Genomic DNA, 20,684 nt, shown 5'->3' on the forward strand with positions numbered 1-20,684 from the left:
CTAATACTCACTGGCCACAAATTAATTTATAATATTGTCCAGGTTTAGAGCAAATTTGGAGAAGAATCCCCCCAAAGGAGCTCCGGTGGGAAAAGCAGATCCAATCGGCCCCTCCCCCCAACTGGTCCGGGAGGAAAGAAAAATACCTCCTTGGAGAAAGGTGGAAAAAAAACCCTGTTTATTAAACAATAAGACCAAAACAGTATCAAAACAATGAGACCCCTTGCCACTCTAAAAGAGATGACAAACTGAGAAAACCCCGGGTTCAAGCAGCAGCTCACTCAGTCTCTGATCAGTCTCTCAGTGCTGGAATTGTCGCAGGCCAGGGCCGGCCCAGTGGGCCACAGCTGCAGCTGCCGGTGCTCTCCTGGGTGTTCAGTCCAGAGCAGTTCCAAGAGGTCCAAAGAAAAGGGAAAAAAAAACAGTCCAGGGAACTTCTTTGCCCCAGCTAGCTAACACTAACTAAAAAGCAAAAGAAGAGCTCTCTGTCCCGCTGTCTGTCCGCAGACAACACAGTCAGGAGCAGGAATGTGGAGGAGTGAGTGCAGTGTCTGAAAACAAACTGCGCGCTTCTTCTCTCTCCCCCTTCACTCTCTGTAACACTCTTAAAGGTACAAAACTTATTATTATTCAACATAAACAGAATGAGACGATTGGGGATAAAAGCATCATATAGTCAACCAACAACATAGGACAAATATATGTAAGTGAACACCTATGTTATTTTTAGTTATTGCAAATGCCATGGAAATTTTATTGGCAATAACTCTTTGGGGGAAATGCTAAGACAAAAAGGATTTCAAAATTTTTTAGGTATCATCCACAGCTGGAGAAAGAATACACCAAATGTTTTAACACATCTTTGCCAGTCAATGGATAAGCTGTGACAAGTTAAGAGAACAGGCCATTTGAGTTGTTGGAATGCTTTTCCCTGTGATCAAACCCAGCTACATCTCTGTCAGTAGCAACATTTTTCCCCAGTAGCACCTGCAGGTACACCTGTAATTTAATCCCAAGTCTCCCCTTCACAGTAATTCCCCTTCAATAACCTTCTAACAACTGTACCCCTGTCTCATGAGCAGTAGAACCAGAGGAGAGCCAAGGCTGGATGTTCAGTGGGTGTGGAAACCCAGAGCACTGGGAATATTTCTCTGGTTGCTCTGGGGTGCCCTGACCCCCAGAGGATCACTGACTTTGACCCTCATTCATGGAGAAAGTTTCCTAGACTTCAAGATAGACAAGAATCCACAAAAGTGTGATATAGATTATAGAAAGTAGTGTAGGTGTATCACTTGGTGAGAAATTTAGGTTTTGGGATTTTTAGTATGTTGTGGATGAAAGCAAGATGGAGGGCACAAGATGTCGTCCTGGGTTTCCCCCTCGTGCTTCTTCCTTCTTCTTCATGGGTTTGGGTGGCATTTTGTAATTGGGCAGAAAGGTCAGCCTTGCAGGCTCTTTGGGATCAGTAATTGGGTTAATAGGGAAAATAATCCAGGTGTCAGCTCTTAATTGGATAGTTTAGTCTTAAAATACCTTGTAACAAGAGATTGTTGGCCAGCTTTCTAATGGAAAGCTGCTGAACTCACAGTAGTGAGACTGTTTTCTGGTAAGAAATAATAAACACTTGAGTACAAACATGAGCTACTGTCTCAGGTGCCTTCGATCCAGACCCAGAGAAACCCACAGCTGGTACCCCAGCATCTGGGACCCCCACAAGTGGGAATGCCCTGCAAAGGCAGAGCTGTGGGAGAGCTTTGGCTGCTGCCACTGCAGCGGCTCTGCCTCTGGTCAGGGAGATGTGGCCACAGGCACAAACCAGCGAATGCTCCAAGCAGGGACTCACAGCATGCTGAACTCCAGCTAGAAAATCTCTTGCATGACTAAGTACTACTTCAGTAGGAAAATAAACCTTTATCCAGAACCACCCAAAAACACTTGTCTCCAGTACAATGTGGTTACTATCATCAGTACAAGTGGGTCTCATTTTGGGACACAGTCAAGCTGTCAGTACTTGACAAAGTCCTGTTTGCCAGCAAAGCTGTGTGCACTTGTCACACATGCAAAATAAAAAATACATAAGGTCTGATCTTTTTTAATTGAAGCTGATACTATTAACCTCGTGCAAGTGTGAAATAAAAAGCCTGCACTCACTTGGTTGACAGATGGTAACCTCAGGAAGCAGCAGTTCAGCTGGAACTCTGAGCCAGCATTCACAGAGACAGACCATTGGTCACATGGAAAATACACAGGCAAAGAGAGGAACCAGCATAAATTTCTCACATCTTCAGTCATTATTCTAACTATATGGTCACAGCTTCAGGTTTGAAGGCACCTTTTAAACAATTATGGCACTGGCAGTTTTTATTACATTGTTTATTACTCTGAGGGGTTTATGTTGCACATTTTACTGAATCAGTCTTTTCAATATTGTTCTTCTGGACAGCAACTGATGTTTTCATAATCAACAATAGCTCTCAAAGTCTTCTAAAAGCATAAGTATTTATTGATATATAAATTTATAGTTACCTAGTATTTTTTACTCTTTCATGATCCAAATATTCCACAAGCTTTTTCTTATTTGCTAAAATACATAACCACAATATAAACATGAGATATATTTGTAGAATTTTGGGAATGAAGACCTTTTCATTACTTTTATGTTATCTAATTTCAGTGCATTTGTTTTAGATTTAATCCTACTGTAAACATACATGATGTGTACTTGTTCCCTGTAACAAATTGTGTCTGGGACTTGGAACAGTCTAGCCCTGCAATCTCTGGCAAAACATTTGCCATTTTTTCACAATTTCCACTCTAACCTCCTTTTACAAATTATCAACACCTGAAGGCAAAAAAGTTCATAAACTAGGGAAAATGTATCCTGGATGATTTTCTGCCCTGAAACATTGAAGTGAACATAGATAGCACAGAAAATATTCAGTGTCACAAAATAAACTTCCCAGAGTAGGGTTAGAGATGTGGGTTCCAAATACTAAACCCATGGGCATTTAAGTATGAGGACCAAAAAAATAATATTGATTAGCATTTGAGATGGACCATCTACTGCTGGCTGTGTAAAACCTTAGAACCCATCCATGTAGAGATAACAACTTTCCACACAGCAAACCTGCTTTGGCATTTTCATTGTTTGATGTCTTTCCTGTTTAAGCTTTAACCCAGGCCCCTGGGTATTCAGCCCAATGATCTACCACAGGAGAAATTCCAACTTGCAAAAGGGTAAACAGGCAATTTAAGATTGTACATGTCAGGCATTTTCAGAAATGCTCAAAATCACCCTGGATATATTTTTAACTTTAAAGTCACTATGTAATCCCACACTGACATTTTCCTCTCTGATATTTTTAGATCTGGAGCTTTTCAGGTGAAAACAGAGGTTGCATAAGGGCTGACAAAAGGGGATTCTTGGCTCAGTTTAAACTGCACTGTAGATTTCTTTGTAAGTGCCAAGATTACCTCTAACCTCTCACACTCTACAGTTCTCAGAAGTCATAATCCTTGTGCAATTTCTGCAGGTAACAATACATCAGAGGAATAGTCAAAAGCCACATGCTGGTGTGTCCCAGACATACACATTGTCCCAAATCTTTGGATCATTAAAGCAAATAGCACAAGTTAGACAAAAAAGGTAGCTAAAGACATGAAAGGGAGATCTGAGAACACTGCAGCCTTTTGCTGAGGTGTCAAACACATGGGTGGGGCCAGGCAGAAAGATGTGGAGAGAGCAATTCTGGGGCAGTGCTGCTTTCCCCTTGGTGTGCCTTTTGGAGTTGCAGCGTCCCTGGAGCTCTGTGGCTTTTTCACCTAACCCTAAGTGGAGCAGTAAAAGCAGCTTTTTGCTGAGGTGCCCAGCACATGGGTGGTGCTGAGCAGAAAGATGTGGAGGGAGCAATCTTTGGGCAGTGGGGTGCTCTTTTGTTGCAGTGAAATGGACCAAACCTTGCCAAATAATACTCATTGAAATTGCCAGATTTCCTTTCCTTGCGAGGAAATAAAATCTCAAAGTCAGAGAACAAAGTGGAACAAACTGACTGGGGCTTCCACAATTACGCACCTGGGTAATCCAAATACCAATGTATTTGCATGTTCAATTCTAACAAAAGATGTTAAGCACATGGAAAATATTGATTATTGAACTTAATCCAGAGCTTCAGCATGAGATGGGTTTATCCTACAGTCCTGGTCTCCAGGTTCATGCCATCTCCGTGCCCTACCCTTAAGTGAGGAAATACTGTCACCTCTCCTTGCAACCACTGCATGTCCTCCCTAGAGGAGACTCAGGTACATGGGGAGGGATGGTGCTCCCCCATGGCTGAGGCAGAAGGGAGTGTGGGGATCAGGGAGGAGAGCTGTCCCAGCCAGAAACCAGCCCATCATGATTGCAACCCACTTTGGCTTTATGTGGGCTGATCAAACAAGGGACAACCTGGTCCACCATGGCACTGAAGGAAGTTCTTTTCAAAGTGACACTTTAGGCACTCATTAATGAAGTGAACACAAGTGTTCAACCCAAACTGTCTCAAGTCTGAGCTTACTTTTAATTAGGCTACAAAGACTTCAGTACCACAGTGGTTATGACTGCTAATGTTTTGTTCCCCAATCAGATCTTAACAAAGTTGAGAAACAAAGTTCTCTGAAAAAGAAAGAAATTTTTAAAAAATGTAAAGATTATAAAAACTCTTTGAAGAATCCCTTAAGGAAGGCTCAAAAAAGACTCAGACACTGTTTTAAAAAATCCTGCATCAGAGAACAAACTGCAAGGTGAATAATAACTATACTGTGTTCAGAAATTAAAGGTTGGATATCACTCTAGGGCTGTATTTGGAAGTTCAGGCAGAAAGCAAGTGCTGACAGCAAGGAGCTATAACTCGGATGAGATGGTTTCAAATGGGCCATCTGGCCAGCAAAGGAACAGAAGTGGCAATTGGAAAACCTGAAAACTCCTCATTACAGCACATCACAGCTGAGACTATGACTCTGTTTCCAGCTCTCCTTTAGAAAGCTTGCCCAGACACACAGAACCCAGGCAACAGCTTTCCTTGGCAGTTTGGGGAAAGAGAAGGAGGGAGGGAAAAGGGAAGGAATGAAGGGTTTCTGCTGTGGAGTCACATAACAAACCATCCTGGACTATACTTAATCACACAACATCGAATGGAGCCTAGAGAAGTGATATCATACTGTTCCCAAATACCAAATCTTAAAGAAGATGGAGATAAACTCCTTTTTGTTCAGCACTGAGAACCAGTTTGTAGCACCTGCAGAAGGATGTTTCCAACACCATTTATTTCCCATGTTTGATGAATACATCAGATCTCTGCTCCCACCCTCACTGAAGTATAAATAAGCATTTTGAAAAAGGTGGATCAGCATGCATTTTAATAATTGCCACTCCTATATCCTCTCACCTTGGGAATGAGAAATCTGTTTCTGCTGGGCTGTGGGGCAGCCTGTAGCTCAGCCCTCCAGCAGGCTCTTCCCTGCCACAGCAGGCAGCCTGGTGCAGGGGACATCAGCACTCCCAATCCTCTTTGGAAGCCACAACGTGCACCTTGCTGTTTATCAGTGGCAGTGAGGGCTGCAATTACCCAGACATTGGCCCTGTTTCTGGTTTCCTGCAAGTAGATGATTTAGCTTTTACTTTGTGGATTGACTTTAGCCAGTGGGAAAAGTGTATCCTAAACATCTTTGAGCAATCTTGTGATGAAATTCCCAGTTGTTCTTTTTTGTAAGGTTTACTTTGTCTCCACTGTTCTTTCTTTACATGATTTAATCTCCTTGAATGCTCTTCATAATTTATTTTTAAATTCCAGGCATTTTTATGCTTCCATCAATTTTTATTATATGTAGAATTTACACTTCTCTCTGTCCAATTCAGATGCATAATGCATTACTTTGGTTGAAAACTTCTGCAAGTTCTCCAAGACTGCACAATGTTTAAAATAAAATTATTTCCCACACTAGTCAGACCAGCAAATTTAATGCCTCGAGCACTTTAATAACATGGTTTTAAATAGACTGCTGAAATATTAATCTTAGTGTTCATTTTTCTTTCATTCTGCCTTTATTGTTTGACTTTTCTTCCTCCTGTCTCTGTTTCAATATCCTCTGGACATCATCATATCCACAGGATGATTCAGATGTTGGGAGAGCTGTATGTTTCAAGCCACACTGTGTTCCAAAGGAACACATTCCTTATTCTTCACATGGAGCCAGTTTTCTTTGAAACATCTCACCTGGCTTTCAAACATTGCTTCTTCAAGTTTAAAGATCTATTTGTATTAAACTTTGTAATACTGTAGATACCTTAGGTGACCAAACTGTAGAACTACCTTTTTTCTTTGGGCTTGTTATTATGCTAGCTGTTCTGCAAAGTCACCAAAAAAAAGTAAAAAAGTCCCCTAGGAATCCCCTAGGTGCAGGAAAGGCATCAGACTGAAGTGATGTTGTGAAATTGGATAGCAAGAACAAGCAGCAATTTTGAACCTGTAGCATTGGAAATCAAGAAAGATGGTATTGAAAGAAAGACTCAGTTCAGGCAATCTTCTGGAAAAGTTTTATATTACATCTCAAGATGGACTGACATTCAGACTCAGCTTAAATTGGTATTTATTTTCAATATGCAATTATTCAATGCATAGATTTTTTTTAATGTTAATAACTTAAAGCATTTTTGTAGCTACGATTTTGTGTCATCTACCTGATTTAGTCAGAGGTTGTAAACTGCCCATGAATGTCTTAAGGCTAGAAATGGGAAGTCTTCAAATCACCCAAGGACACAGGTTTGGGAACAAAGCCACAATTGCAGAAATGGGAGGAAACATTTTCAATAATTAACTTCCAAGTAAAGACACTTTGGCAAGAGGAATGGCAGCTGCCTCCAGCAGCAGGACCACAGCTCTGGTAAGCAGTAAAGCCCTCCTGTGCCGGCTCTTAGCCAGAATATCTTAGTCTGGCAGAGACAGAAGGTGCAAGGCTGTGTCCCTTTGGATGTACTGTGTACCTGTCAGGCACACAGGCTTCACTTTGCTATTAGGAGAGACAATTCTTCACTCCTGAGTGCTACTGGCAAGTGTCCTTTGGCTCACTTGTTGAGCCTCCACCAATTCATCCAGCACAAGCCCTGTGCCCTGCTCCAGACACATTTCCTGGGTGTAAGAACACAGTGGCCATCCCAGACTTCTATGAAAAACTGGATTTTATCCAAACTAAGTGTGCAAGGCCTGACCTTGGCCGTAAATTTGATCCCCACAACAAAGGAGATATTTGGTGCTGTTTGTTTGGCTGTCTCTCTAGCTGTTCCTCCCTTGCCACAAAGGCTGTTTGATGATTGTCAATTGAAAAAACACTTTTGGCTACTAAAAGGGATCCTTAAGATTATACCATGCCTTGGTGAGGCATATGAAAATATTTCCTTCTTTCCTTGGGGTTTTATGCCCTACTCAGGAGGGATAAGATTAACACAGCGATTAATATAGTTGAATATAATTTTTTACTTAGTTACTCCACACTGCAGTCAGGTGCCTGGGAACAGAAATCAAATATATTAACCCATAGCCAAAAGTATCTTCTAAATTGAGCCACCCAACCTCAGGCATGGCCAGACCAAGTAGGGAGACTCAGCCTGTGACATTCCATTTTACTTTTTCTTAGAGAAAAGGGAATAATGTGACTGCATTAGATTATTTTGTCCAAAGGGATTCACATTCATATTCTCCTCAAAGCAATTTTATTACCTCTGCATACAGGTTTCATAATAACCAACAGAGGAGAAAAGAAAGGCACCAGAAACGTTCCAGGTCCAAAATAGTCACAACTGGATAACATAAGGGCTCTTTATTTCATTTCATAGATTCTCCTAATGGGTCGAAGGAGGAAAAAAAGTAAAAAACTCTTTTAAAAAAGTTTAAAAATTTGAGGTAGAAAGGTACACTTAAAATTTCTAGCCATGAGCAGTCCAGTTCAGTTTTACTTTCAGCCTGAAATTATCCGAGACCTCATCTCATTTATATGGTAATAACTTGTCTCCTGTCGGCTGCAGGAGCAGCGAGCGCAGCTCCGTGAGGGCTCCGGTCCCGCTCCGTGAGGGCTCGGGGCTCCGCTCCGTGAGGGCTCCGGCCCCGCTCCGTGAGGGCTCGGGGCCGCGCTCCATGAGGGCCCCGGCCCCGCCGCGCTCGCAGCGCCGCCCGAATCGGCAACGAGCGCGGCCTCCGGGCTCTCACTGCCCGCACCCGGCAACGAGCGCGGTCTCCGGGCTCTCGGCACCCCGCAAATCGGGGGAATTCTCCTCGCTATGCGCCCAACGCAGCTCTCCTCTGGCTGCTGCTCATGCTCGGCGTGAAAACGTTCCCATAGATAATTGCCCAAGGAAGAGGAGGCTTGCTGCGGCAGTACTGCTCAATAAGGAGCAGCAAAACTCATAGCAAGGTTCAGAAATTATTCCTGGATGATTATTACCAAACCTTTCCTGCCCTGGGTGGGCAGGAAGTCTGTACTTCATGATTGCGGTTGGTATTACAGCCATAAAGCTGCGTTTTCTTTAAAGTTCTAATTAAATCTAGACAAAGTGAGAAAAATAAGTCAAAAGAGATCTGGACATTAGTGAGAGATAAAGGCTTTGGCCTTTTGCAATTTCAATGGTAATTACTAAGGGGTGTCTTATCCCCTCTCCACAGCAGAGGAGGAACACAGAGACCTCTAGATACCAACTAACCCTATTGTTCTCAGATAAAATAATTTAATATTAGACAGGTAGCAAACTAGCAAACATCAAGACAGAACAAGGAGCTGGAATAAAAGAAGTCCATACGGATAACAAACCCCTCCATCATTCTCCTTACTGACAGTTCAGTTACTCTAACAAGGTGTTTCTCAAAGAAATTTTCTATAGGTTTGCCAATAACTCATCATTCACTTTGGGGCACAACAGAACATTTTCTTTCAGCACGTGATTTCTCATCACAAACTAGACAGTGAGGTGTGGTGATTGTATGTGCTGGAACTCTGATCACGTCACAGAGAATTGTGTTTTACCAACTGCAATCATCAAGTATAGACTTCCAGCCCACCCAGGTCAGAAAAGGTTTGGTTTAAGGTGAGGGGTTTCATCAGAGTGTATCTTTAATAAAAACCAGGCAGCATATGGTTTGCTGGCTTTGCTTTCTAAAAGGGTTCTGTGCCTCTCACTAGAAGAAAGTGTATTTTGAAGGCAATTTGGGGACAAGAAAACAACTTATGTTATTTGTGAGAAAAGAAATCAGACGGGAAGACCAGGCTTTGGCTTATACCCCTGTAATATTATTACACATTATGCTGTTTTTCTTCTCTTCTAGATGAGACAGGTGGATTTGAGAAGGATCAAGTCTCTGCCCACTCTCTCATCCTCTGCAGGTTATAGGAAGACAAACCCTGCTCAGATCACACTGCTGATGGAGCACTGGGAGTTGTTTTAGAAACACTGACTTAAAATGCTTTGCATTCAGAACAAAGAGTTTTATGTGGAATTTACTTACTGTATTTAAAGGCAACAAGCAATTTGTACTGAAATGCAATTATATACCTAGGATTGCCAATGTAAAACAAAAGATTTAACATCAATGTGTTTGAGGACTGTTATCCTTTTATACAGAGAATGTTTCACACAAATGCCTTAATCCCTACCACATCATGGTGAGCCCTGAGCCCCACAGTCTGGAGTCTTTAAGATGACACTTAAGAGTTTCTGACCACCAGGAAGGGTAAGCTTTGCACTGCTTAATCTCTACAAGGGTCCCTTTAGCCACAGGTGCTTCAAATGCATGATAAGAATGTAAAATTGAGATAAATTCAGAGAGGGATCTGGTTTTCCTGGAAAAGAAGCTCTGCCCACCATCACAGCAGTAACAAAACCCGTGTATTTCCATCCCATGTATTTCCACCCCAGCAAAATTCCAATGCCCCTAATCTCAGTCATGTCATGCACCACTGGAAATGCTGGATCATGGACTGCTGTACTGGGACACAGGGAACTGAATGGCAGAGGCATAGGCAGAGGGGATGGAGATACTTCTGTGAAGTTTTGGTATTAAGATGCAAACCATAAAAAGATAATTCAGATCTGGACAATCAGAAGCAGCCTTGAGAGAAATATGTGAACAGCAGTTTAAATAAATTGTTTTCCCTTAGCTGATACAAGCAGAGCTGAGTTTATAGGCACAGGTCAGGAGATTTGGCTGTTAACCCTAAACACAGAGGATTCAGTCTTGTGCCAGCTCAGGAGCAGAGAAAGTTTTTTGATAGTGAGCTGTTGCAAGCTATGTCACCTTTTAGAAAGCAAAAATATAACATACAGAGGCATAAAACCTGTTATCAGTTGAGAACAACAGCATCAGTAATGAATTTTCACTATTAATAAATCCTGCCTCCAGAGCTTCTCCAGAAAGCTTAATAAATATTTCATTGTGTTCCATTCTGAGAAGTAATCCAAAACAAGACTCTGAATATCTTGAGGAAATGGGAAGGAACTGTTTGAAGTGTAAGATTTTGAAATGCTAATAGCTATGAGGAAGCATTAGCACTGTTTATCTCTGATTGCACCAGGAGCAGAATATCTACAGGAGTGATTTAATGAGCAACACATCCAGTGCAGTGCTATTATATGCTTCTCAAGTATAGTAGGATAATATTCCAAAGCCACTGCAACCATGGCACTGCAGCCTTAAACAGAAGGAGAATTAGAATTTCCTCCCCCCTCAATGGAATTCCCCTCCATCATCCAACATGGATAAATTCAAGCCTAAAATACCACACACCATATCCACATAAATTGATCTTATAGATAACATCTTGCTTCTGATACCTTCAGCACAAAACAAAAAGCCACACACTCAGGGCAGAGCAAAAAGCCAAGACAAGCCTCTGGAAAGTTAAAAAACAGTTAGGGTAAACCTCATTTGAAGTTGTAATGAACAAGCTAGTCTCTAAAGGCTTTAAATGAATATCCTCAAGCACACTAGTAAACATTTTAAATATGTATTCACAGTCCTGTTGGATTCTAATGCTCCTCTGATGAATAAAGCTGATTCTCCTTCTCAGTAAATAATTCAGTAGCAAAGAATTGCTTGGCCTGGAAAAGACATGAACAATGGGCCAAGACTTAAGATAATTGCTCTTTTCTGAGACATTTTGGCCTCAATTTTGACTTTGTGGGTAGAGGTTTCTGCAAAAGAGACAGTCATACAAATAAAGTTTGTGTTTGTATTCACAACTGCAATTTAGTATCCACTTTTCTGACCTTTATTTTTTATTGTGTTAGTGGAAGGAAGAGTTGATGGCATGAAAAGAGAACCAGGAAACATATTTTATATAAGCTTCTGCCACAGAGGAATAATTTTCATATTCAAGGACGAAAAGTGCAGTTTTGTTCTACCTGGGGTCAGGTGCATTCATCTTGTGGTGCAGTGTTGCTGGTATTAGATACCTGGGAGTGCAAGGTACCCAAGAACTTTCATCCTTTTATCCTTTATGTGGAGTGGGATCCAGAAAGCAATATACTATCTTTGTTTCCAAGTGAGGTTTTATGTTTATTTAATGTCAGCACAAAGATGCAGCTAAATACTGAAGAGCAATCTGATTAGCAATGAGGGTAATTATAAAGCACTCCTAAAAAACAGGCAACTCCAGTTTCCTCCCTACTAAAAGTAAGTATTTTTAAACCAGAGACTTAAAAGCAGACTAAAACCTTCCCAGGTTAATTCCATTACCTCTATGAGTCAGAACATGGTTTGTCCTACAACACCTGATCTAAACCCCAGGAGAACCTTCTGGATCAGACCAAAAGGCACAAACAAAATGTATTCATTTTTGATATTAAAAAATGCAGGAATTTGAGCCACACATATTCTAAATATTGCTTTTGTGAGATAGTTATGTAGATCAAGGAAAGACTACAGTGAGTCTGAAACAGTCACAAGGCAGAAACCTTTTGGTATGCACATGAGCCTTCCTTTTCAAGAAGCAAAATTCCAACCCAACAAGTTTCTCTGAAAAATGGAGATATTCACAGGCATTGGCAAACTATTAGCTCAAGATCCTGCAAAATCCTAAAGCTAGCCTGGGAGACCCACTGCTTAGATTTAAAAAAAAAAAAAAAAAAAAAAAAAAAGAGGAGAGTTATAACAGAAATGAGATGTACAGAGGCATGTTTAAAGACTAAAACTTCTAGCAGCCCGTTTGGAGCTCTGCTTTATATCTTCCCCAAAAAATGAAGCTTTGTGTACCTGTAAAGTTAGGAGGAAGCCAAAAGACTAGATATACCAGAACCTGATATCATTCATCTCACTTTTTTTTTCAAGTTTAAGTGTGTTTGGGTCCAGCTTGTTTCTAGACAACTTGAGGAAAAGCCTTATTTCTATACAGTATTTTCTGCACATAGCAAAAAGCAAACAAAAATTCTTTTTGTATTATTTCACAAAGTCAGAAAACTAAACCTAAGTCAGAAAACTAAACATAAACAAAATTACATATGTAAAACTGACCTTTTCTGTTTTGAACTTTATCCATGGAAGTCAGCTTAGCTGCATGAACAAATCTTCATGGGTGACTCCCTTCTGACTGTGATCTTGGCACTAGAAACAAGGAGTGACACAACAAAATGCTTCAATCTGGAGACATAATGCTAGCATCCTAAAGTCTAAACCAGATCAGTTCACAAGCTGTAAGTGCAAAATAAACTTTAGAAAAAAAGTAAATCAGAGCAGCAATCACTGGGCAGTGTCTTTTAGTGAAGCAGTTATTTTGCACAGAGACTGAGTGCAGTTGCTCACAGCTGTTGCATTTTGTGTATCCTCAGTTAAATCCCAGGAGCATCAGCCATCTGTGAAGCCCCCTCTGACAACTTCTGTCCCTGACATTTCCCCTTCATCCCAGCCCCACATCACACCTGCAGCAAGGTGGGTCATGCCTGTCTCTTGGGGACTGCAGTTTGCTCCAGACCAGAACTATCAGTTCTGCCCTGCTAACTGCATTGAGGTGCATCCCCTCAGGTGTCCCCTGCACAGAGCAGGCTCACAGAGCCAGGGGCACCCAGCAGAGCTGGGGCTGCAGGCGGGCAGCCCTTCACACCAGCTGTGCCTTCATCCTGCTCCTCCTCAGCAGCCTCCTGCTTTCATGGATTGGCCCTGTCTCTGCCAGGATGCCATGAAGGGCTGCTCCCTCCAGCCCTAGGGTGAGCCAGTTTTGCATCTACTGAGTGCATTCCTGCAGGCAGCAGCTACTGGGGAGCAGAACATGGACAGGGGGACAAGGACAGAGGGGAGAGCAACGCAAAAAAGGTGTCCCATGCTCAAACCACAAAATGCTTTCAAGCGTTTTCTTGCTTAACACTAGCTCTACAGCAACTCACACACACTTCTGTTTTGGCTTTGGTTTTTTGTTTTGGTTGTTTTTTTTTTCCATACTGTTTGATTTTGTATTTTACTTAGGCTGTGCCCCAAGAAATGCTGGCTGTTCAGCTGGACCTTCCTTGTGTGTTGGGAGTAAAGGACAGACTGACAGACATGGTGTTGGGATACCACAAGCACATGTCCTATGTATTTTTATAAGAGAACAGGCTCAGAAAGAGGGTTTTTTTGAGAGGACCAGCATTTCTGCAAAATTTCCTACTGGAACTTCTTACACAAAACAGAGAGAAATCCCATCTGGATACTGCACACAAGAGCTCACATCAAGAGAGAGGTGTGGAGGGGCTTATGGAGGTGATCAGAGGAGCATTTTCTCATGACAGAAAGCTGGAAATCTTGTCTGCACAGTGAAACACAGACTGAAAGAGGAGACAATTGCAGTCACTAAAGCATCCAAGAACTAACTACCATGAGAGGAAAAGAATTGTTTAATTTAATAGAGATATTTAGATTAAGATATTGTGTGAAAACTTGCCACAATCACATCCATCCTGTAAACTAGAAGAAGAATTCCAGCTATTAGGAGGATGAAGCTTGGGGAACTCTCTTACCAAAAGTCATATTTTATGAAAAAGACAATGAAGGCCCCAAATTCATACACAAGGTTTGTGTCAGAGAAGGGAATCAGATACTGTAGACTTAAATGCCAGGCCAGGTTCCTAAAACAAAATCAATGCTCTTATCAGTGAGGGTCAAATATGTTGAAAAGATGGTTTGCTGGGCCAAATTTTGCAATCCAATGTAGGTGAAGTTAGTAAAGAAAACAAATGTGAAAAAACAGATTAGATTTTTCTAATGTTAATAAACTGTTAATAAATAATAAAGAAATTTTAATGGTAAATCAGTACCATTGAATAATCTTCAGAGTGATTAGAAAAATATTTTCCTCTGAGGAAAATATTTACATTTCTGACACAGAGCATTACCTTAGGATGCTACAGAATTAAAAATCAAAAAGGTTTTGGGCAGTCTTTTCCTTCTTTTCCTTCTTTTCCTTCTTTTGTATGGCAAAGAAAACAATCTATTGATAACTCAGTGTATATGTTCTCCTGGGTTGTTTTTTTTTTTCCTTTTAAATTTAATGATTGAAATTATCAATACAGTCATGTCCTTAGGGAATGACATCCATGATTGTAAATTTCAGTTACAAACAAGAAGGCTTAGACACTTCTCTTTTTCTGAGCTCCTTTTGATTTGGGATTATCACCTGAGTGTAATCTAATTTTTTTTCCTCACATAGTGCTTGTCAATCTGTAGACCTGCATTTTTCTTTCTCAGTGCCAGAAGAGATCAATGAGAAGTTCTATTCCAGGATTCCCAAGGGTGTTTCTCTTATCAGTTTCATTACCAGGCCTATTTTATGTCAAGCCCTATACACTACTTGCTTCATCAGATTTCTCTAAACTCTAATTCCAGTACCAAAATCCCACATTTTCCAGATAATCCTCAGATGCTCACTTTATGCAAACAGGGAGATGTATTTGCTGTTGAGGAGTAAAAGTGGTGTTTGTTTGGTTCCTCAGGTCCCCATTGCCTCACCCCAGCCTGGGAGCAGGGACTGTGTTCCTGCTACAAACATGTTGTCACCGTCTCCAGCAGGGAAACGGTGACACGGGGTCACACACTCTCCTCGCTGCTCACAAGGATGTGCATTGCCTGTCTTGGGAACCTGGATTCCCAAACAGTATTAAAAATGCAGTGCCAACCTTCCTTCCCCCTTGGCCTTACATGAGGCAGAATCTCTCAGATTTTGGGCAGCCCTACTTTGTAAAATGTTTAGTTTCTGATCACACTCGAGTTAGAATATCACCTTTGGTAAGAGCGAGCGACTCAGTGCTCTCATCTTGAACTCCTACCACTGGAACCAGAGGGAACTCAATTTATCCAGTCAACATGCTGGACAAGACTTGAAAGAGAAGCAGGAGGACATGCAGGAATCTTTTACAGGAAAGGCTGGGCACAACCACACTATTTACATTCCTGCTTCTCTGCAGGCATTTCTGTTCTCTGGCAATTTCTTTCTGCAACATTTCCTTCCTTCCATAGGAGCTTGATCTGAATTATGCCATCTTACCAGTTTTTCTCTGTTGTTTCAAACAACAAACCCCTTCATTTTCCTATTTTCCATTGAAATTGAAAGACCAGTTTCTCACATGCAGTCAGTGGGATTGGAATGGAATTTCCCCAATGCAATGCAGTCTTAAACAAAGATATGCAGGGATGCAGAGGTGAAGGTTATTCCTTTCTTAAGAGTTGATGTTGTCTCCTGTCTCCCTGGGGAGAGACAACTTCCCTCTCTCTACTTGTCTATCCAAGTGCTGCCATTAACACCCAAATGTCTTGGTTCATCCCCTGTGAGCTCCAATGAGTTAATAACCACAGCAGCTTTGCAGAGAAAGCAGCTGAGAAGAAATACACCAGCAAAATGTAAGGGTTTATTTATTGGTGTGAGCCATGGAAACATTCCTGTAGGATTTTCACAGCACCTCCCTGCATCACTATACACATACACAGTTTACATACATTTCTGCCTAAATATCTTCAGAGAGCTGGGGCAGAAAGCTTTAAGCATGTCTTGCAGTAAGTTCTTAGGTGATTTGGGGCATTTCCTGATACAGCAATGCTGAATTGGACTTTCCAAATCAACATGTGGCACTGCCAGGCATCTTGGCATGCTGTACTGCTTGATCCCAGCACAGGACAGAAGCTACTGGGGACTGCTTGGGGCCTCCCATGCAGAAGCTGAAGCATCTTCTACAGAAACAGACTGCCCTGGGAGGCACAGGACTTGTGTGTGTGTGTGTGTGTGTGTGTGTGATGGCAGGAGGCACAGCAGGAGTTCCCGCCAAGGCACCAAGGTAAGGAAGAGCCCCACATCCTCTGCCAGCCCCTGGTCCCACAAGCTGTGAAGCCACCACGGTGCTGTTCTCACAGGTGCACTGTGCAGGTGTGGAGGAAAACTTCACATTTCTGCCTGCAAAACTCGGTGTGATGCTGGTGCAGGGCCACAGAGGCAGAGCTCCCCTGCTCAGGTGAACTGAGAATTGAGTGCTGTGCTGGGAGCTGCCACTGGGCACGCTGAGCTGTCACTCTTCAAAGGGCTTGGTTGTGTAAGCAGACCAAGGGAATCACTAAACCACAGACAATGAAAACAATTTTAAATGAGAGACTAAATGAAAGGAAAAAAGTTGTCAAAATGTCAAGGTTAATGTTTTCATAAAACTAACCTGGGAATGGCTAGACAGTGTAAGTGTAAACCTTAATTAAAACTTTTAAAATGTGAATACAAAACTACCTTTGGTCTAGACAGTCAATAAATCTATCCTCCTTAATGAAATACTGGTCCTTTTGGTATTTCTGGTCAATTTTTGTCCTCATCTTTGCAACTGTGTGTAACATTAATACTCAGATCCCTGTCTATCAAAACCAGAGGAGCCATGCAGAGCAGCACCACAACTTTCTGCTTGGCTCCAGCTCCACGTCCTCCTGCAGCCCTGGCTGGGCCAGTGCTTCTGGCTGTAGCTCTGGGATGGGCAGCAGTGTTTGAACACACACAGCCAGCTGGGCAGTGATACATCTCTGCCCCCACCCCTTTGCTGGACCATGATGGTCTCTGCAGAGGATGTCAGAGGCAGCCTCCTCTGTCTGCACAGCACCTGGGATCTTGAGGCAGTCTGGGGGAAAAGCATTTCTATGTCTTACAGCCTGGCACTGCTGATTGGATAGCCAGAGATGGCAGAAATGGAATCTGCAGTGCCTCTGAGAAGGCCTGACGCCAGCACATCTCCAGCAGATTTTAAGAGATCACTCTGAAGAGCTCTGGAATCTTATTTTCTTGCACTTTGTTGTTAGTGGGCATCATCATCCAGAGCTATAGTTCTCTATAAATTGTCGTCTAATGTTCTTGAAATAAAATTAAATTTTGATTTTAAGAAATGAAAGAGAAATAGTAAAACTTCACATGATATCAAATTGTTTGGTTATTACTGTCATAGTGCATACCATATTTTATGTACTATGGCTCTACATGAATTTTATAAAGAATGTGTGTGCTATCTGAAGACTCACAGAGCAGTTGTTCTTTCTTTCGTCTTTCAATTGTTGTTCATACTTGTGTGCACAAGCACACAGGTATTGTGTTGGCACACAATTTGGTTAAATTATCAAGATTTAGTGGAATCACCACACTGTGCTTAGACACTCAAAGCTCTCTTAGCCCATTTTCCTTATTTTTTCTATCCTTTGTCAAATTTATCATTGCTTTCCTTAAACAAAAATTCCAATTTTGTGACCAAAGGGTGCTCTTTTTTAAAACACACCTTATTAAGACACAGCTTGCAGCTCATGCTGCCAGTACACTGCAGATTTCCCCTGGGCAGGATCTGGCCTTGCACTGTGATAAAAACCAACAAAGTCAGGAAAAAGATGCAGGGACAACCAGCATGTTGATAACAAAGATTGAAATAACCAGCTCTGCCATCTGCTCCACCTTATAGTCTTAAACTTGCATTAAAATGTGCCTTAATTTGTCTGACTCTACCCCAGCACGAGCTCCATAGCTGGACTCCTACTAAGTCCATCAATATCATCACAGCACATGAATAACAGAATGCTAAACAAGTATTATGGCCCTGTAACAAAATAAGGATATTGGAATCTTACATGAAAGCAATTTTGTTAGAGGGCCATAATATTAATTCAGCATTCTGTTATTCCTAGTGCTAAAACAAGGCTTTCACATGTTCCAATCAACAGGGAGCAAACACAAGCAGTACTTCAGCAGCCCATGAGCAAATATGGTTGTGGATATTTAGTGAGAATAAGTATAACAAGGAAGATGACAGTTTTCTTCAGGAAGGTCACTAATCAAACAGATTAGATCAGACGCTCCTATCTTTTCTGTACAGAAAAGACAATCTGGAGTTTAATTTCTTTTTCATAAGACAAAACAAGAAAGTTATTGTAGCATATAAAGCCATGAGCATATTACAAATATTCCAACAGAAGAAAAGCATAAGCTGAGAGTCAGATACTCCAGATGAATGTCAAAATATTTTGACTTATGTATAGATTGCAAATTGCCAAAGCTACCCCAATTAAAACAATGTAAGAACTTACTTTCTTTCCAAAGAGATTTCAATGCAAGCCTTTTTTTTTTCTTTTTTTTCTCCAGTACAAAAAATAATGGATTTAATGTGAGTAAACCCTTTCTGCCTTTGCTCATTTGCTAGTGAGGAATCTCAGACATGAAACAATGTGTGACAGAACAGTAGAGAAAAATAATAATCTAACTCTACAGGAGATATGTCCTGGCATAGTAAATCAGCCCTGAATGCTCCCAGGGCTGCTGCCTGCATTCATGGTTTTCTTTTATTTTACAGTGTTTTGTTAAATTGAAACCTGATGATGCTTTGAAATAAAAACCTTTTCTCAAAAAGGTGTTTTGTTTTTTCTTCTGCGGTTATGGAGTTGTTTTGTTGTTGGGGTTTGGGTTTGTTTTTTTTTTATTTTTGTTGGTTTTGGGTTGGTTGGTTTGGGGGGGTTTTCTTACTTTTTTTGGTTTTTGGGGGGGCTTGGGTTGGTTTTGTTTGTTGGGTTTTTTTTTTTTTTAATAAAGATAACTATATGCTTTTCCTAGTTCTGAAGGCAAATCCTTACTGTGTAATCTGCCTGGATCTGCAGAGTTGAAAATTTCACCTCTGCCATTGAGACAAATTTCTAAAGATAGAGGTCTAGAAATTCAGAGATGCCTGTGAAGGTGATGTACTCCAATCCAAATGCACTGGTACAGGCAAGAGCAGCCTCAGAACTACAGAAATATCAGTAGCTCCTAGAAATTTCAGTAAGAAGGAAACAAGACAGAGAGCCTGTACTCCAGTGAGGGACAAGCAGCCCAGTGTAAGTGAATGAACAGTTTTGGGCAGAAGACAGCCTGGAGGGTTACAGCCACTGGTTTTTAGTTGCCTTTGGCATGGGGTCATAGCTCATCCTAGAGAGGAGATCCAAGCACTGATAGGGAAGATCACTACCCCAGGCCTTGGAAATGCCCAGTGCCTGCCAGTGCTACTGCAGTGGGTGCTCCATCACCCTGTGCAGCAGGACAGATTCCAGGGCCCTGCCCTCTGGCCCCAAGGCTCGGTTTAACAAAGGGCTGGAGCCACTAAAAGCCAGGGCAGCTTCCTCAGGAGCTGCTGCTGCAGCAACACCAGACAGCAGCACTTTGGACCAGCCTACCATGAGCTTAGCCCCCTTGCCAGGAGCGTGAGCAGTGAAACACCACTGGCCCCTGGGAGACTGGAAACTCTTGACTCCCCATCACTGACATCTCCTGCCCCACAGGACCTGGGCACAGAGGTGTCATCAGCTCAGCTTTTGGGCATCACACACACACAAAGCCATCTCCAGACCTTCCCTGGGGTGTGGGCAAGGAGCCAGTGCAAGGCAACAAGTGAGGCAAAGCGCTGGGGAAGGGAGGGAAGGCTCACAAGAGATGCCCCAGCCCATTTGTGCCTCCTGGCATAGCTGAGACAATCAGGGCTGTTCCATCACTTTCAGCTTCCTGCCATCAAAAAACTTCCTGTGCTCAGACCCCACCTGGATACGCGGTCACTTGCTGGACAGAGTTTTGCATTTGGTTTTACTAAGAATCGCTTGGCTTGGGAGAATTTATACTTGGGTATTAGAGAGACATAAACAGCCATAAAAATTCGAGCTCTGCTTGTACAAATGATCCACTGATGTGTGTTAAATGCACTCTATTGCTGCACCGAAGTCAATTTGCAATTGATCATATTGCATTTCTGGTGTCAGCAGATATGAAAACATGTCATTTACCGATGCTTAATGAACCTCTACGCTGACAAGACATAAATAACAATAAGCAGCTCTCCAGTTAAGGAGGTTAACCAGCAAAGTACTCAGTGAAAACATTAAAGAGGTAATCATCTGGCAATTGCTGTATACTTGGAGCAGCTGCCCTCAAGGATGACTAAACCTATGCAAAGGACCATTACAAGAAAAAAGGAGGGAAAAAAAAGGAGGCAATTAACTCCATGTTAGAAGCTGAAAAATTCTATCTGAATGAAGAAAAATAAAAAGTAATTGCCTTTCTGGATTGCATTTGTAGTCTTTTCCACAAGAAGTTGAGGTAATCTGCTTAGTGGGACTCTTTGACCAAGCTCTTTGACCGCTTTTTTCCTTTGGAAAGGAAAAGGCAAAAGAGCAAGTTGC

The 20,684-nt window shown here is 41.8% G+C and overlaps 1 protein-coding gene across 3 annotated transcripts in view; it reads right to left on the reverse strand.

The window, feature by feature from the left end:
* The window catches only part of TUNAR (TCL1 upstream neural differentiation-associated RNA), a 160,589-nt gene that overhangs the window by 124,284 nt on the left and 15,621 nt on the right, over window positions 1-20,684 (reverse strand). For 2 of the 3 annotated variants that reach the window (XM_064715580.1, XM_064715575.1), the window contains exon 2: window positions 12,531-12,620. The exons of the other annotated variant lie outside the window; for it this stretch is intronic. The gene's annotated coding sequence lies outside the window, so the exon portion shown is untranslated. The remainder of the gene's footprint in view (window positions 1-12,530; window positions 12,621-20,684) is intronic. 3 annotated transcript variants of the gene reach the window in all.

Source organism: Zonotrichia leucophrys, chromosome 5, assembly GCF_028769735.1.
Source record: "Zonotrichia leucophrys gambelii isolate GWCS_2022_RI chromosome 5, RI_Zleu_2.0, whole genome shotgun sequence".
In the NCBI taxonomy this organism is placed as follows: Eukaryota; Metazoa; Chordata; class Aves; order Passeriformes; family Passerellidae; genus Zonotrichia; species Zonotrichia leucophrys.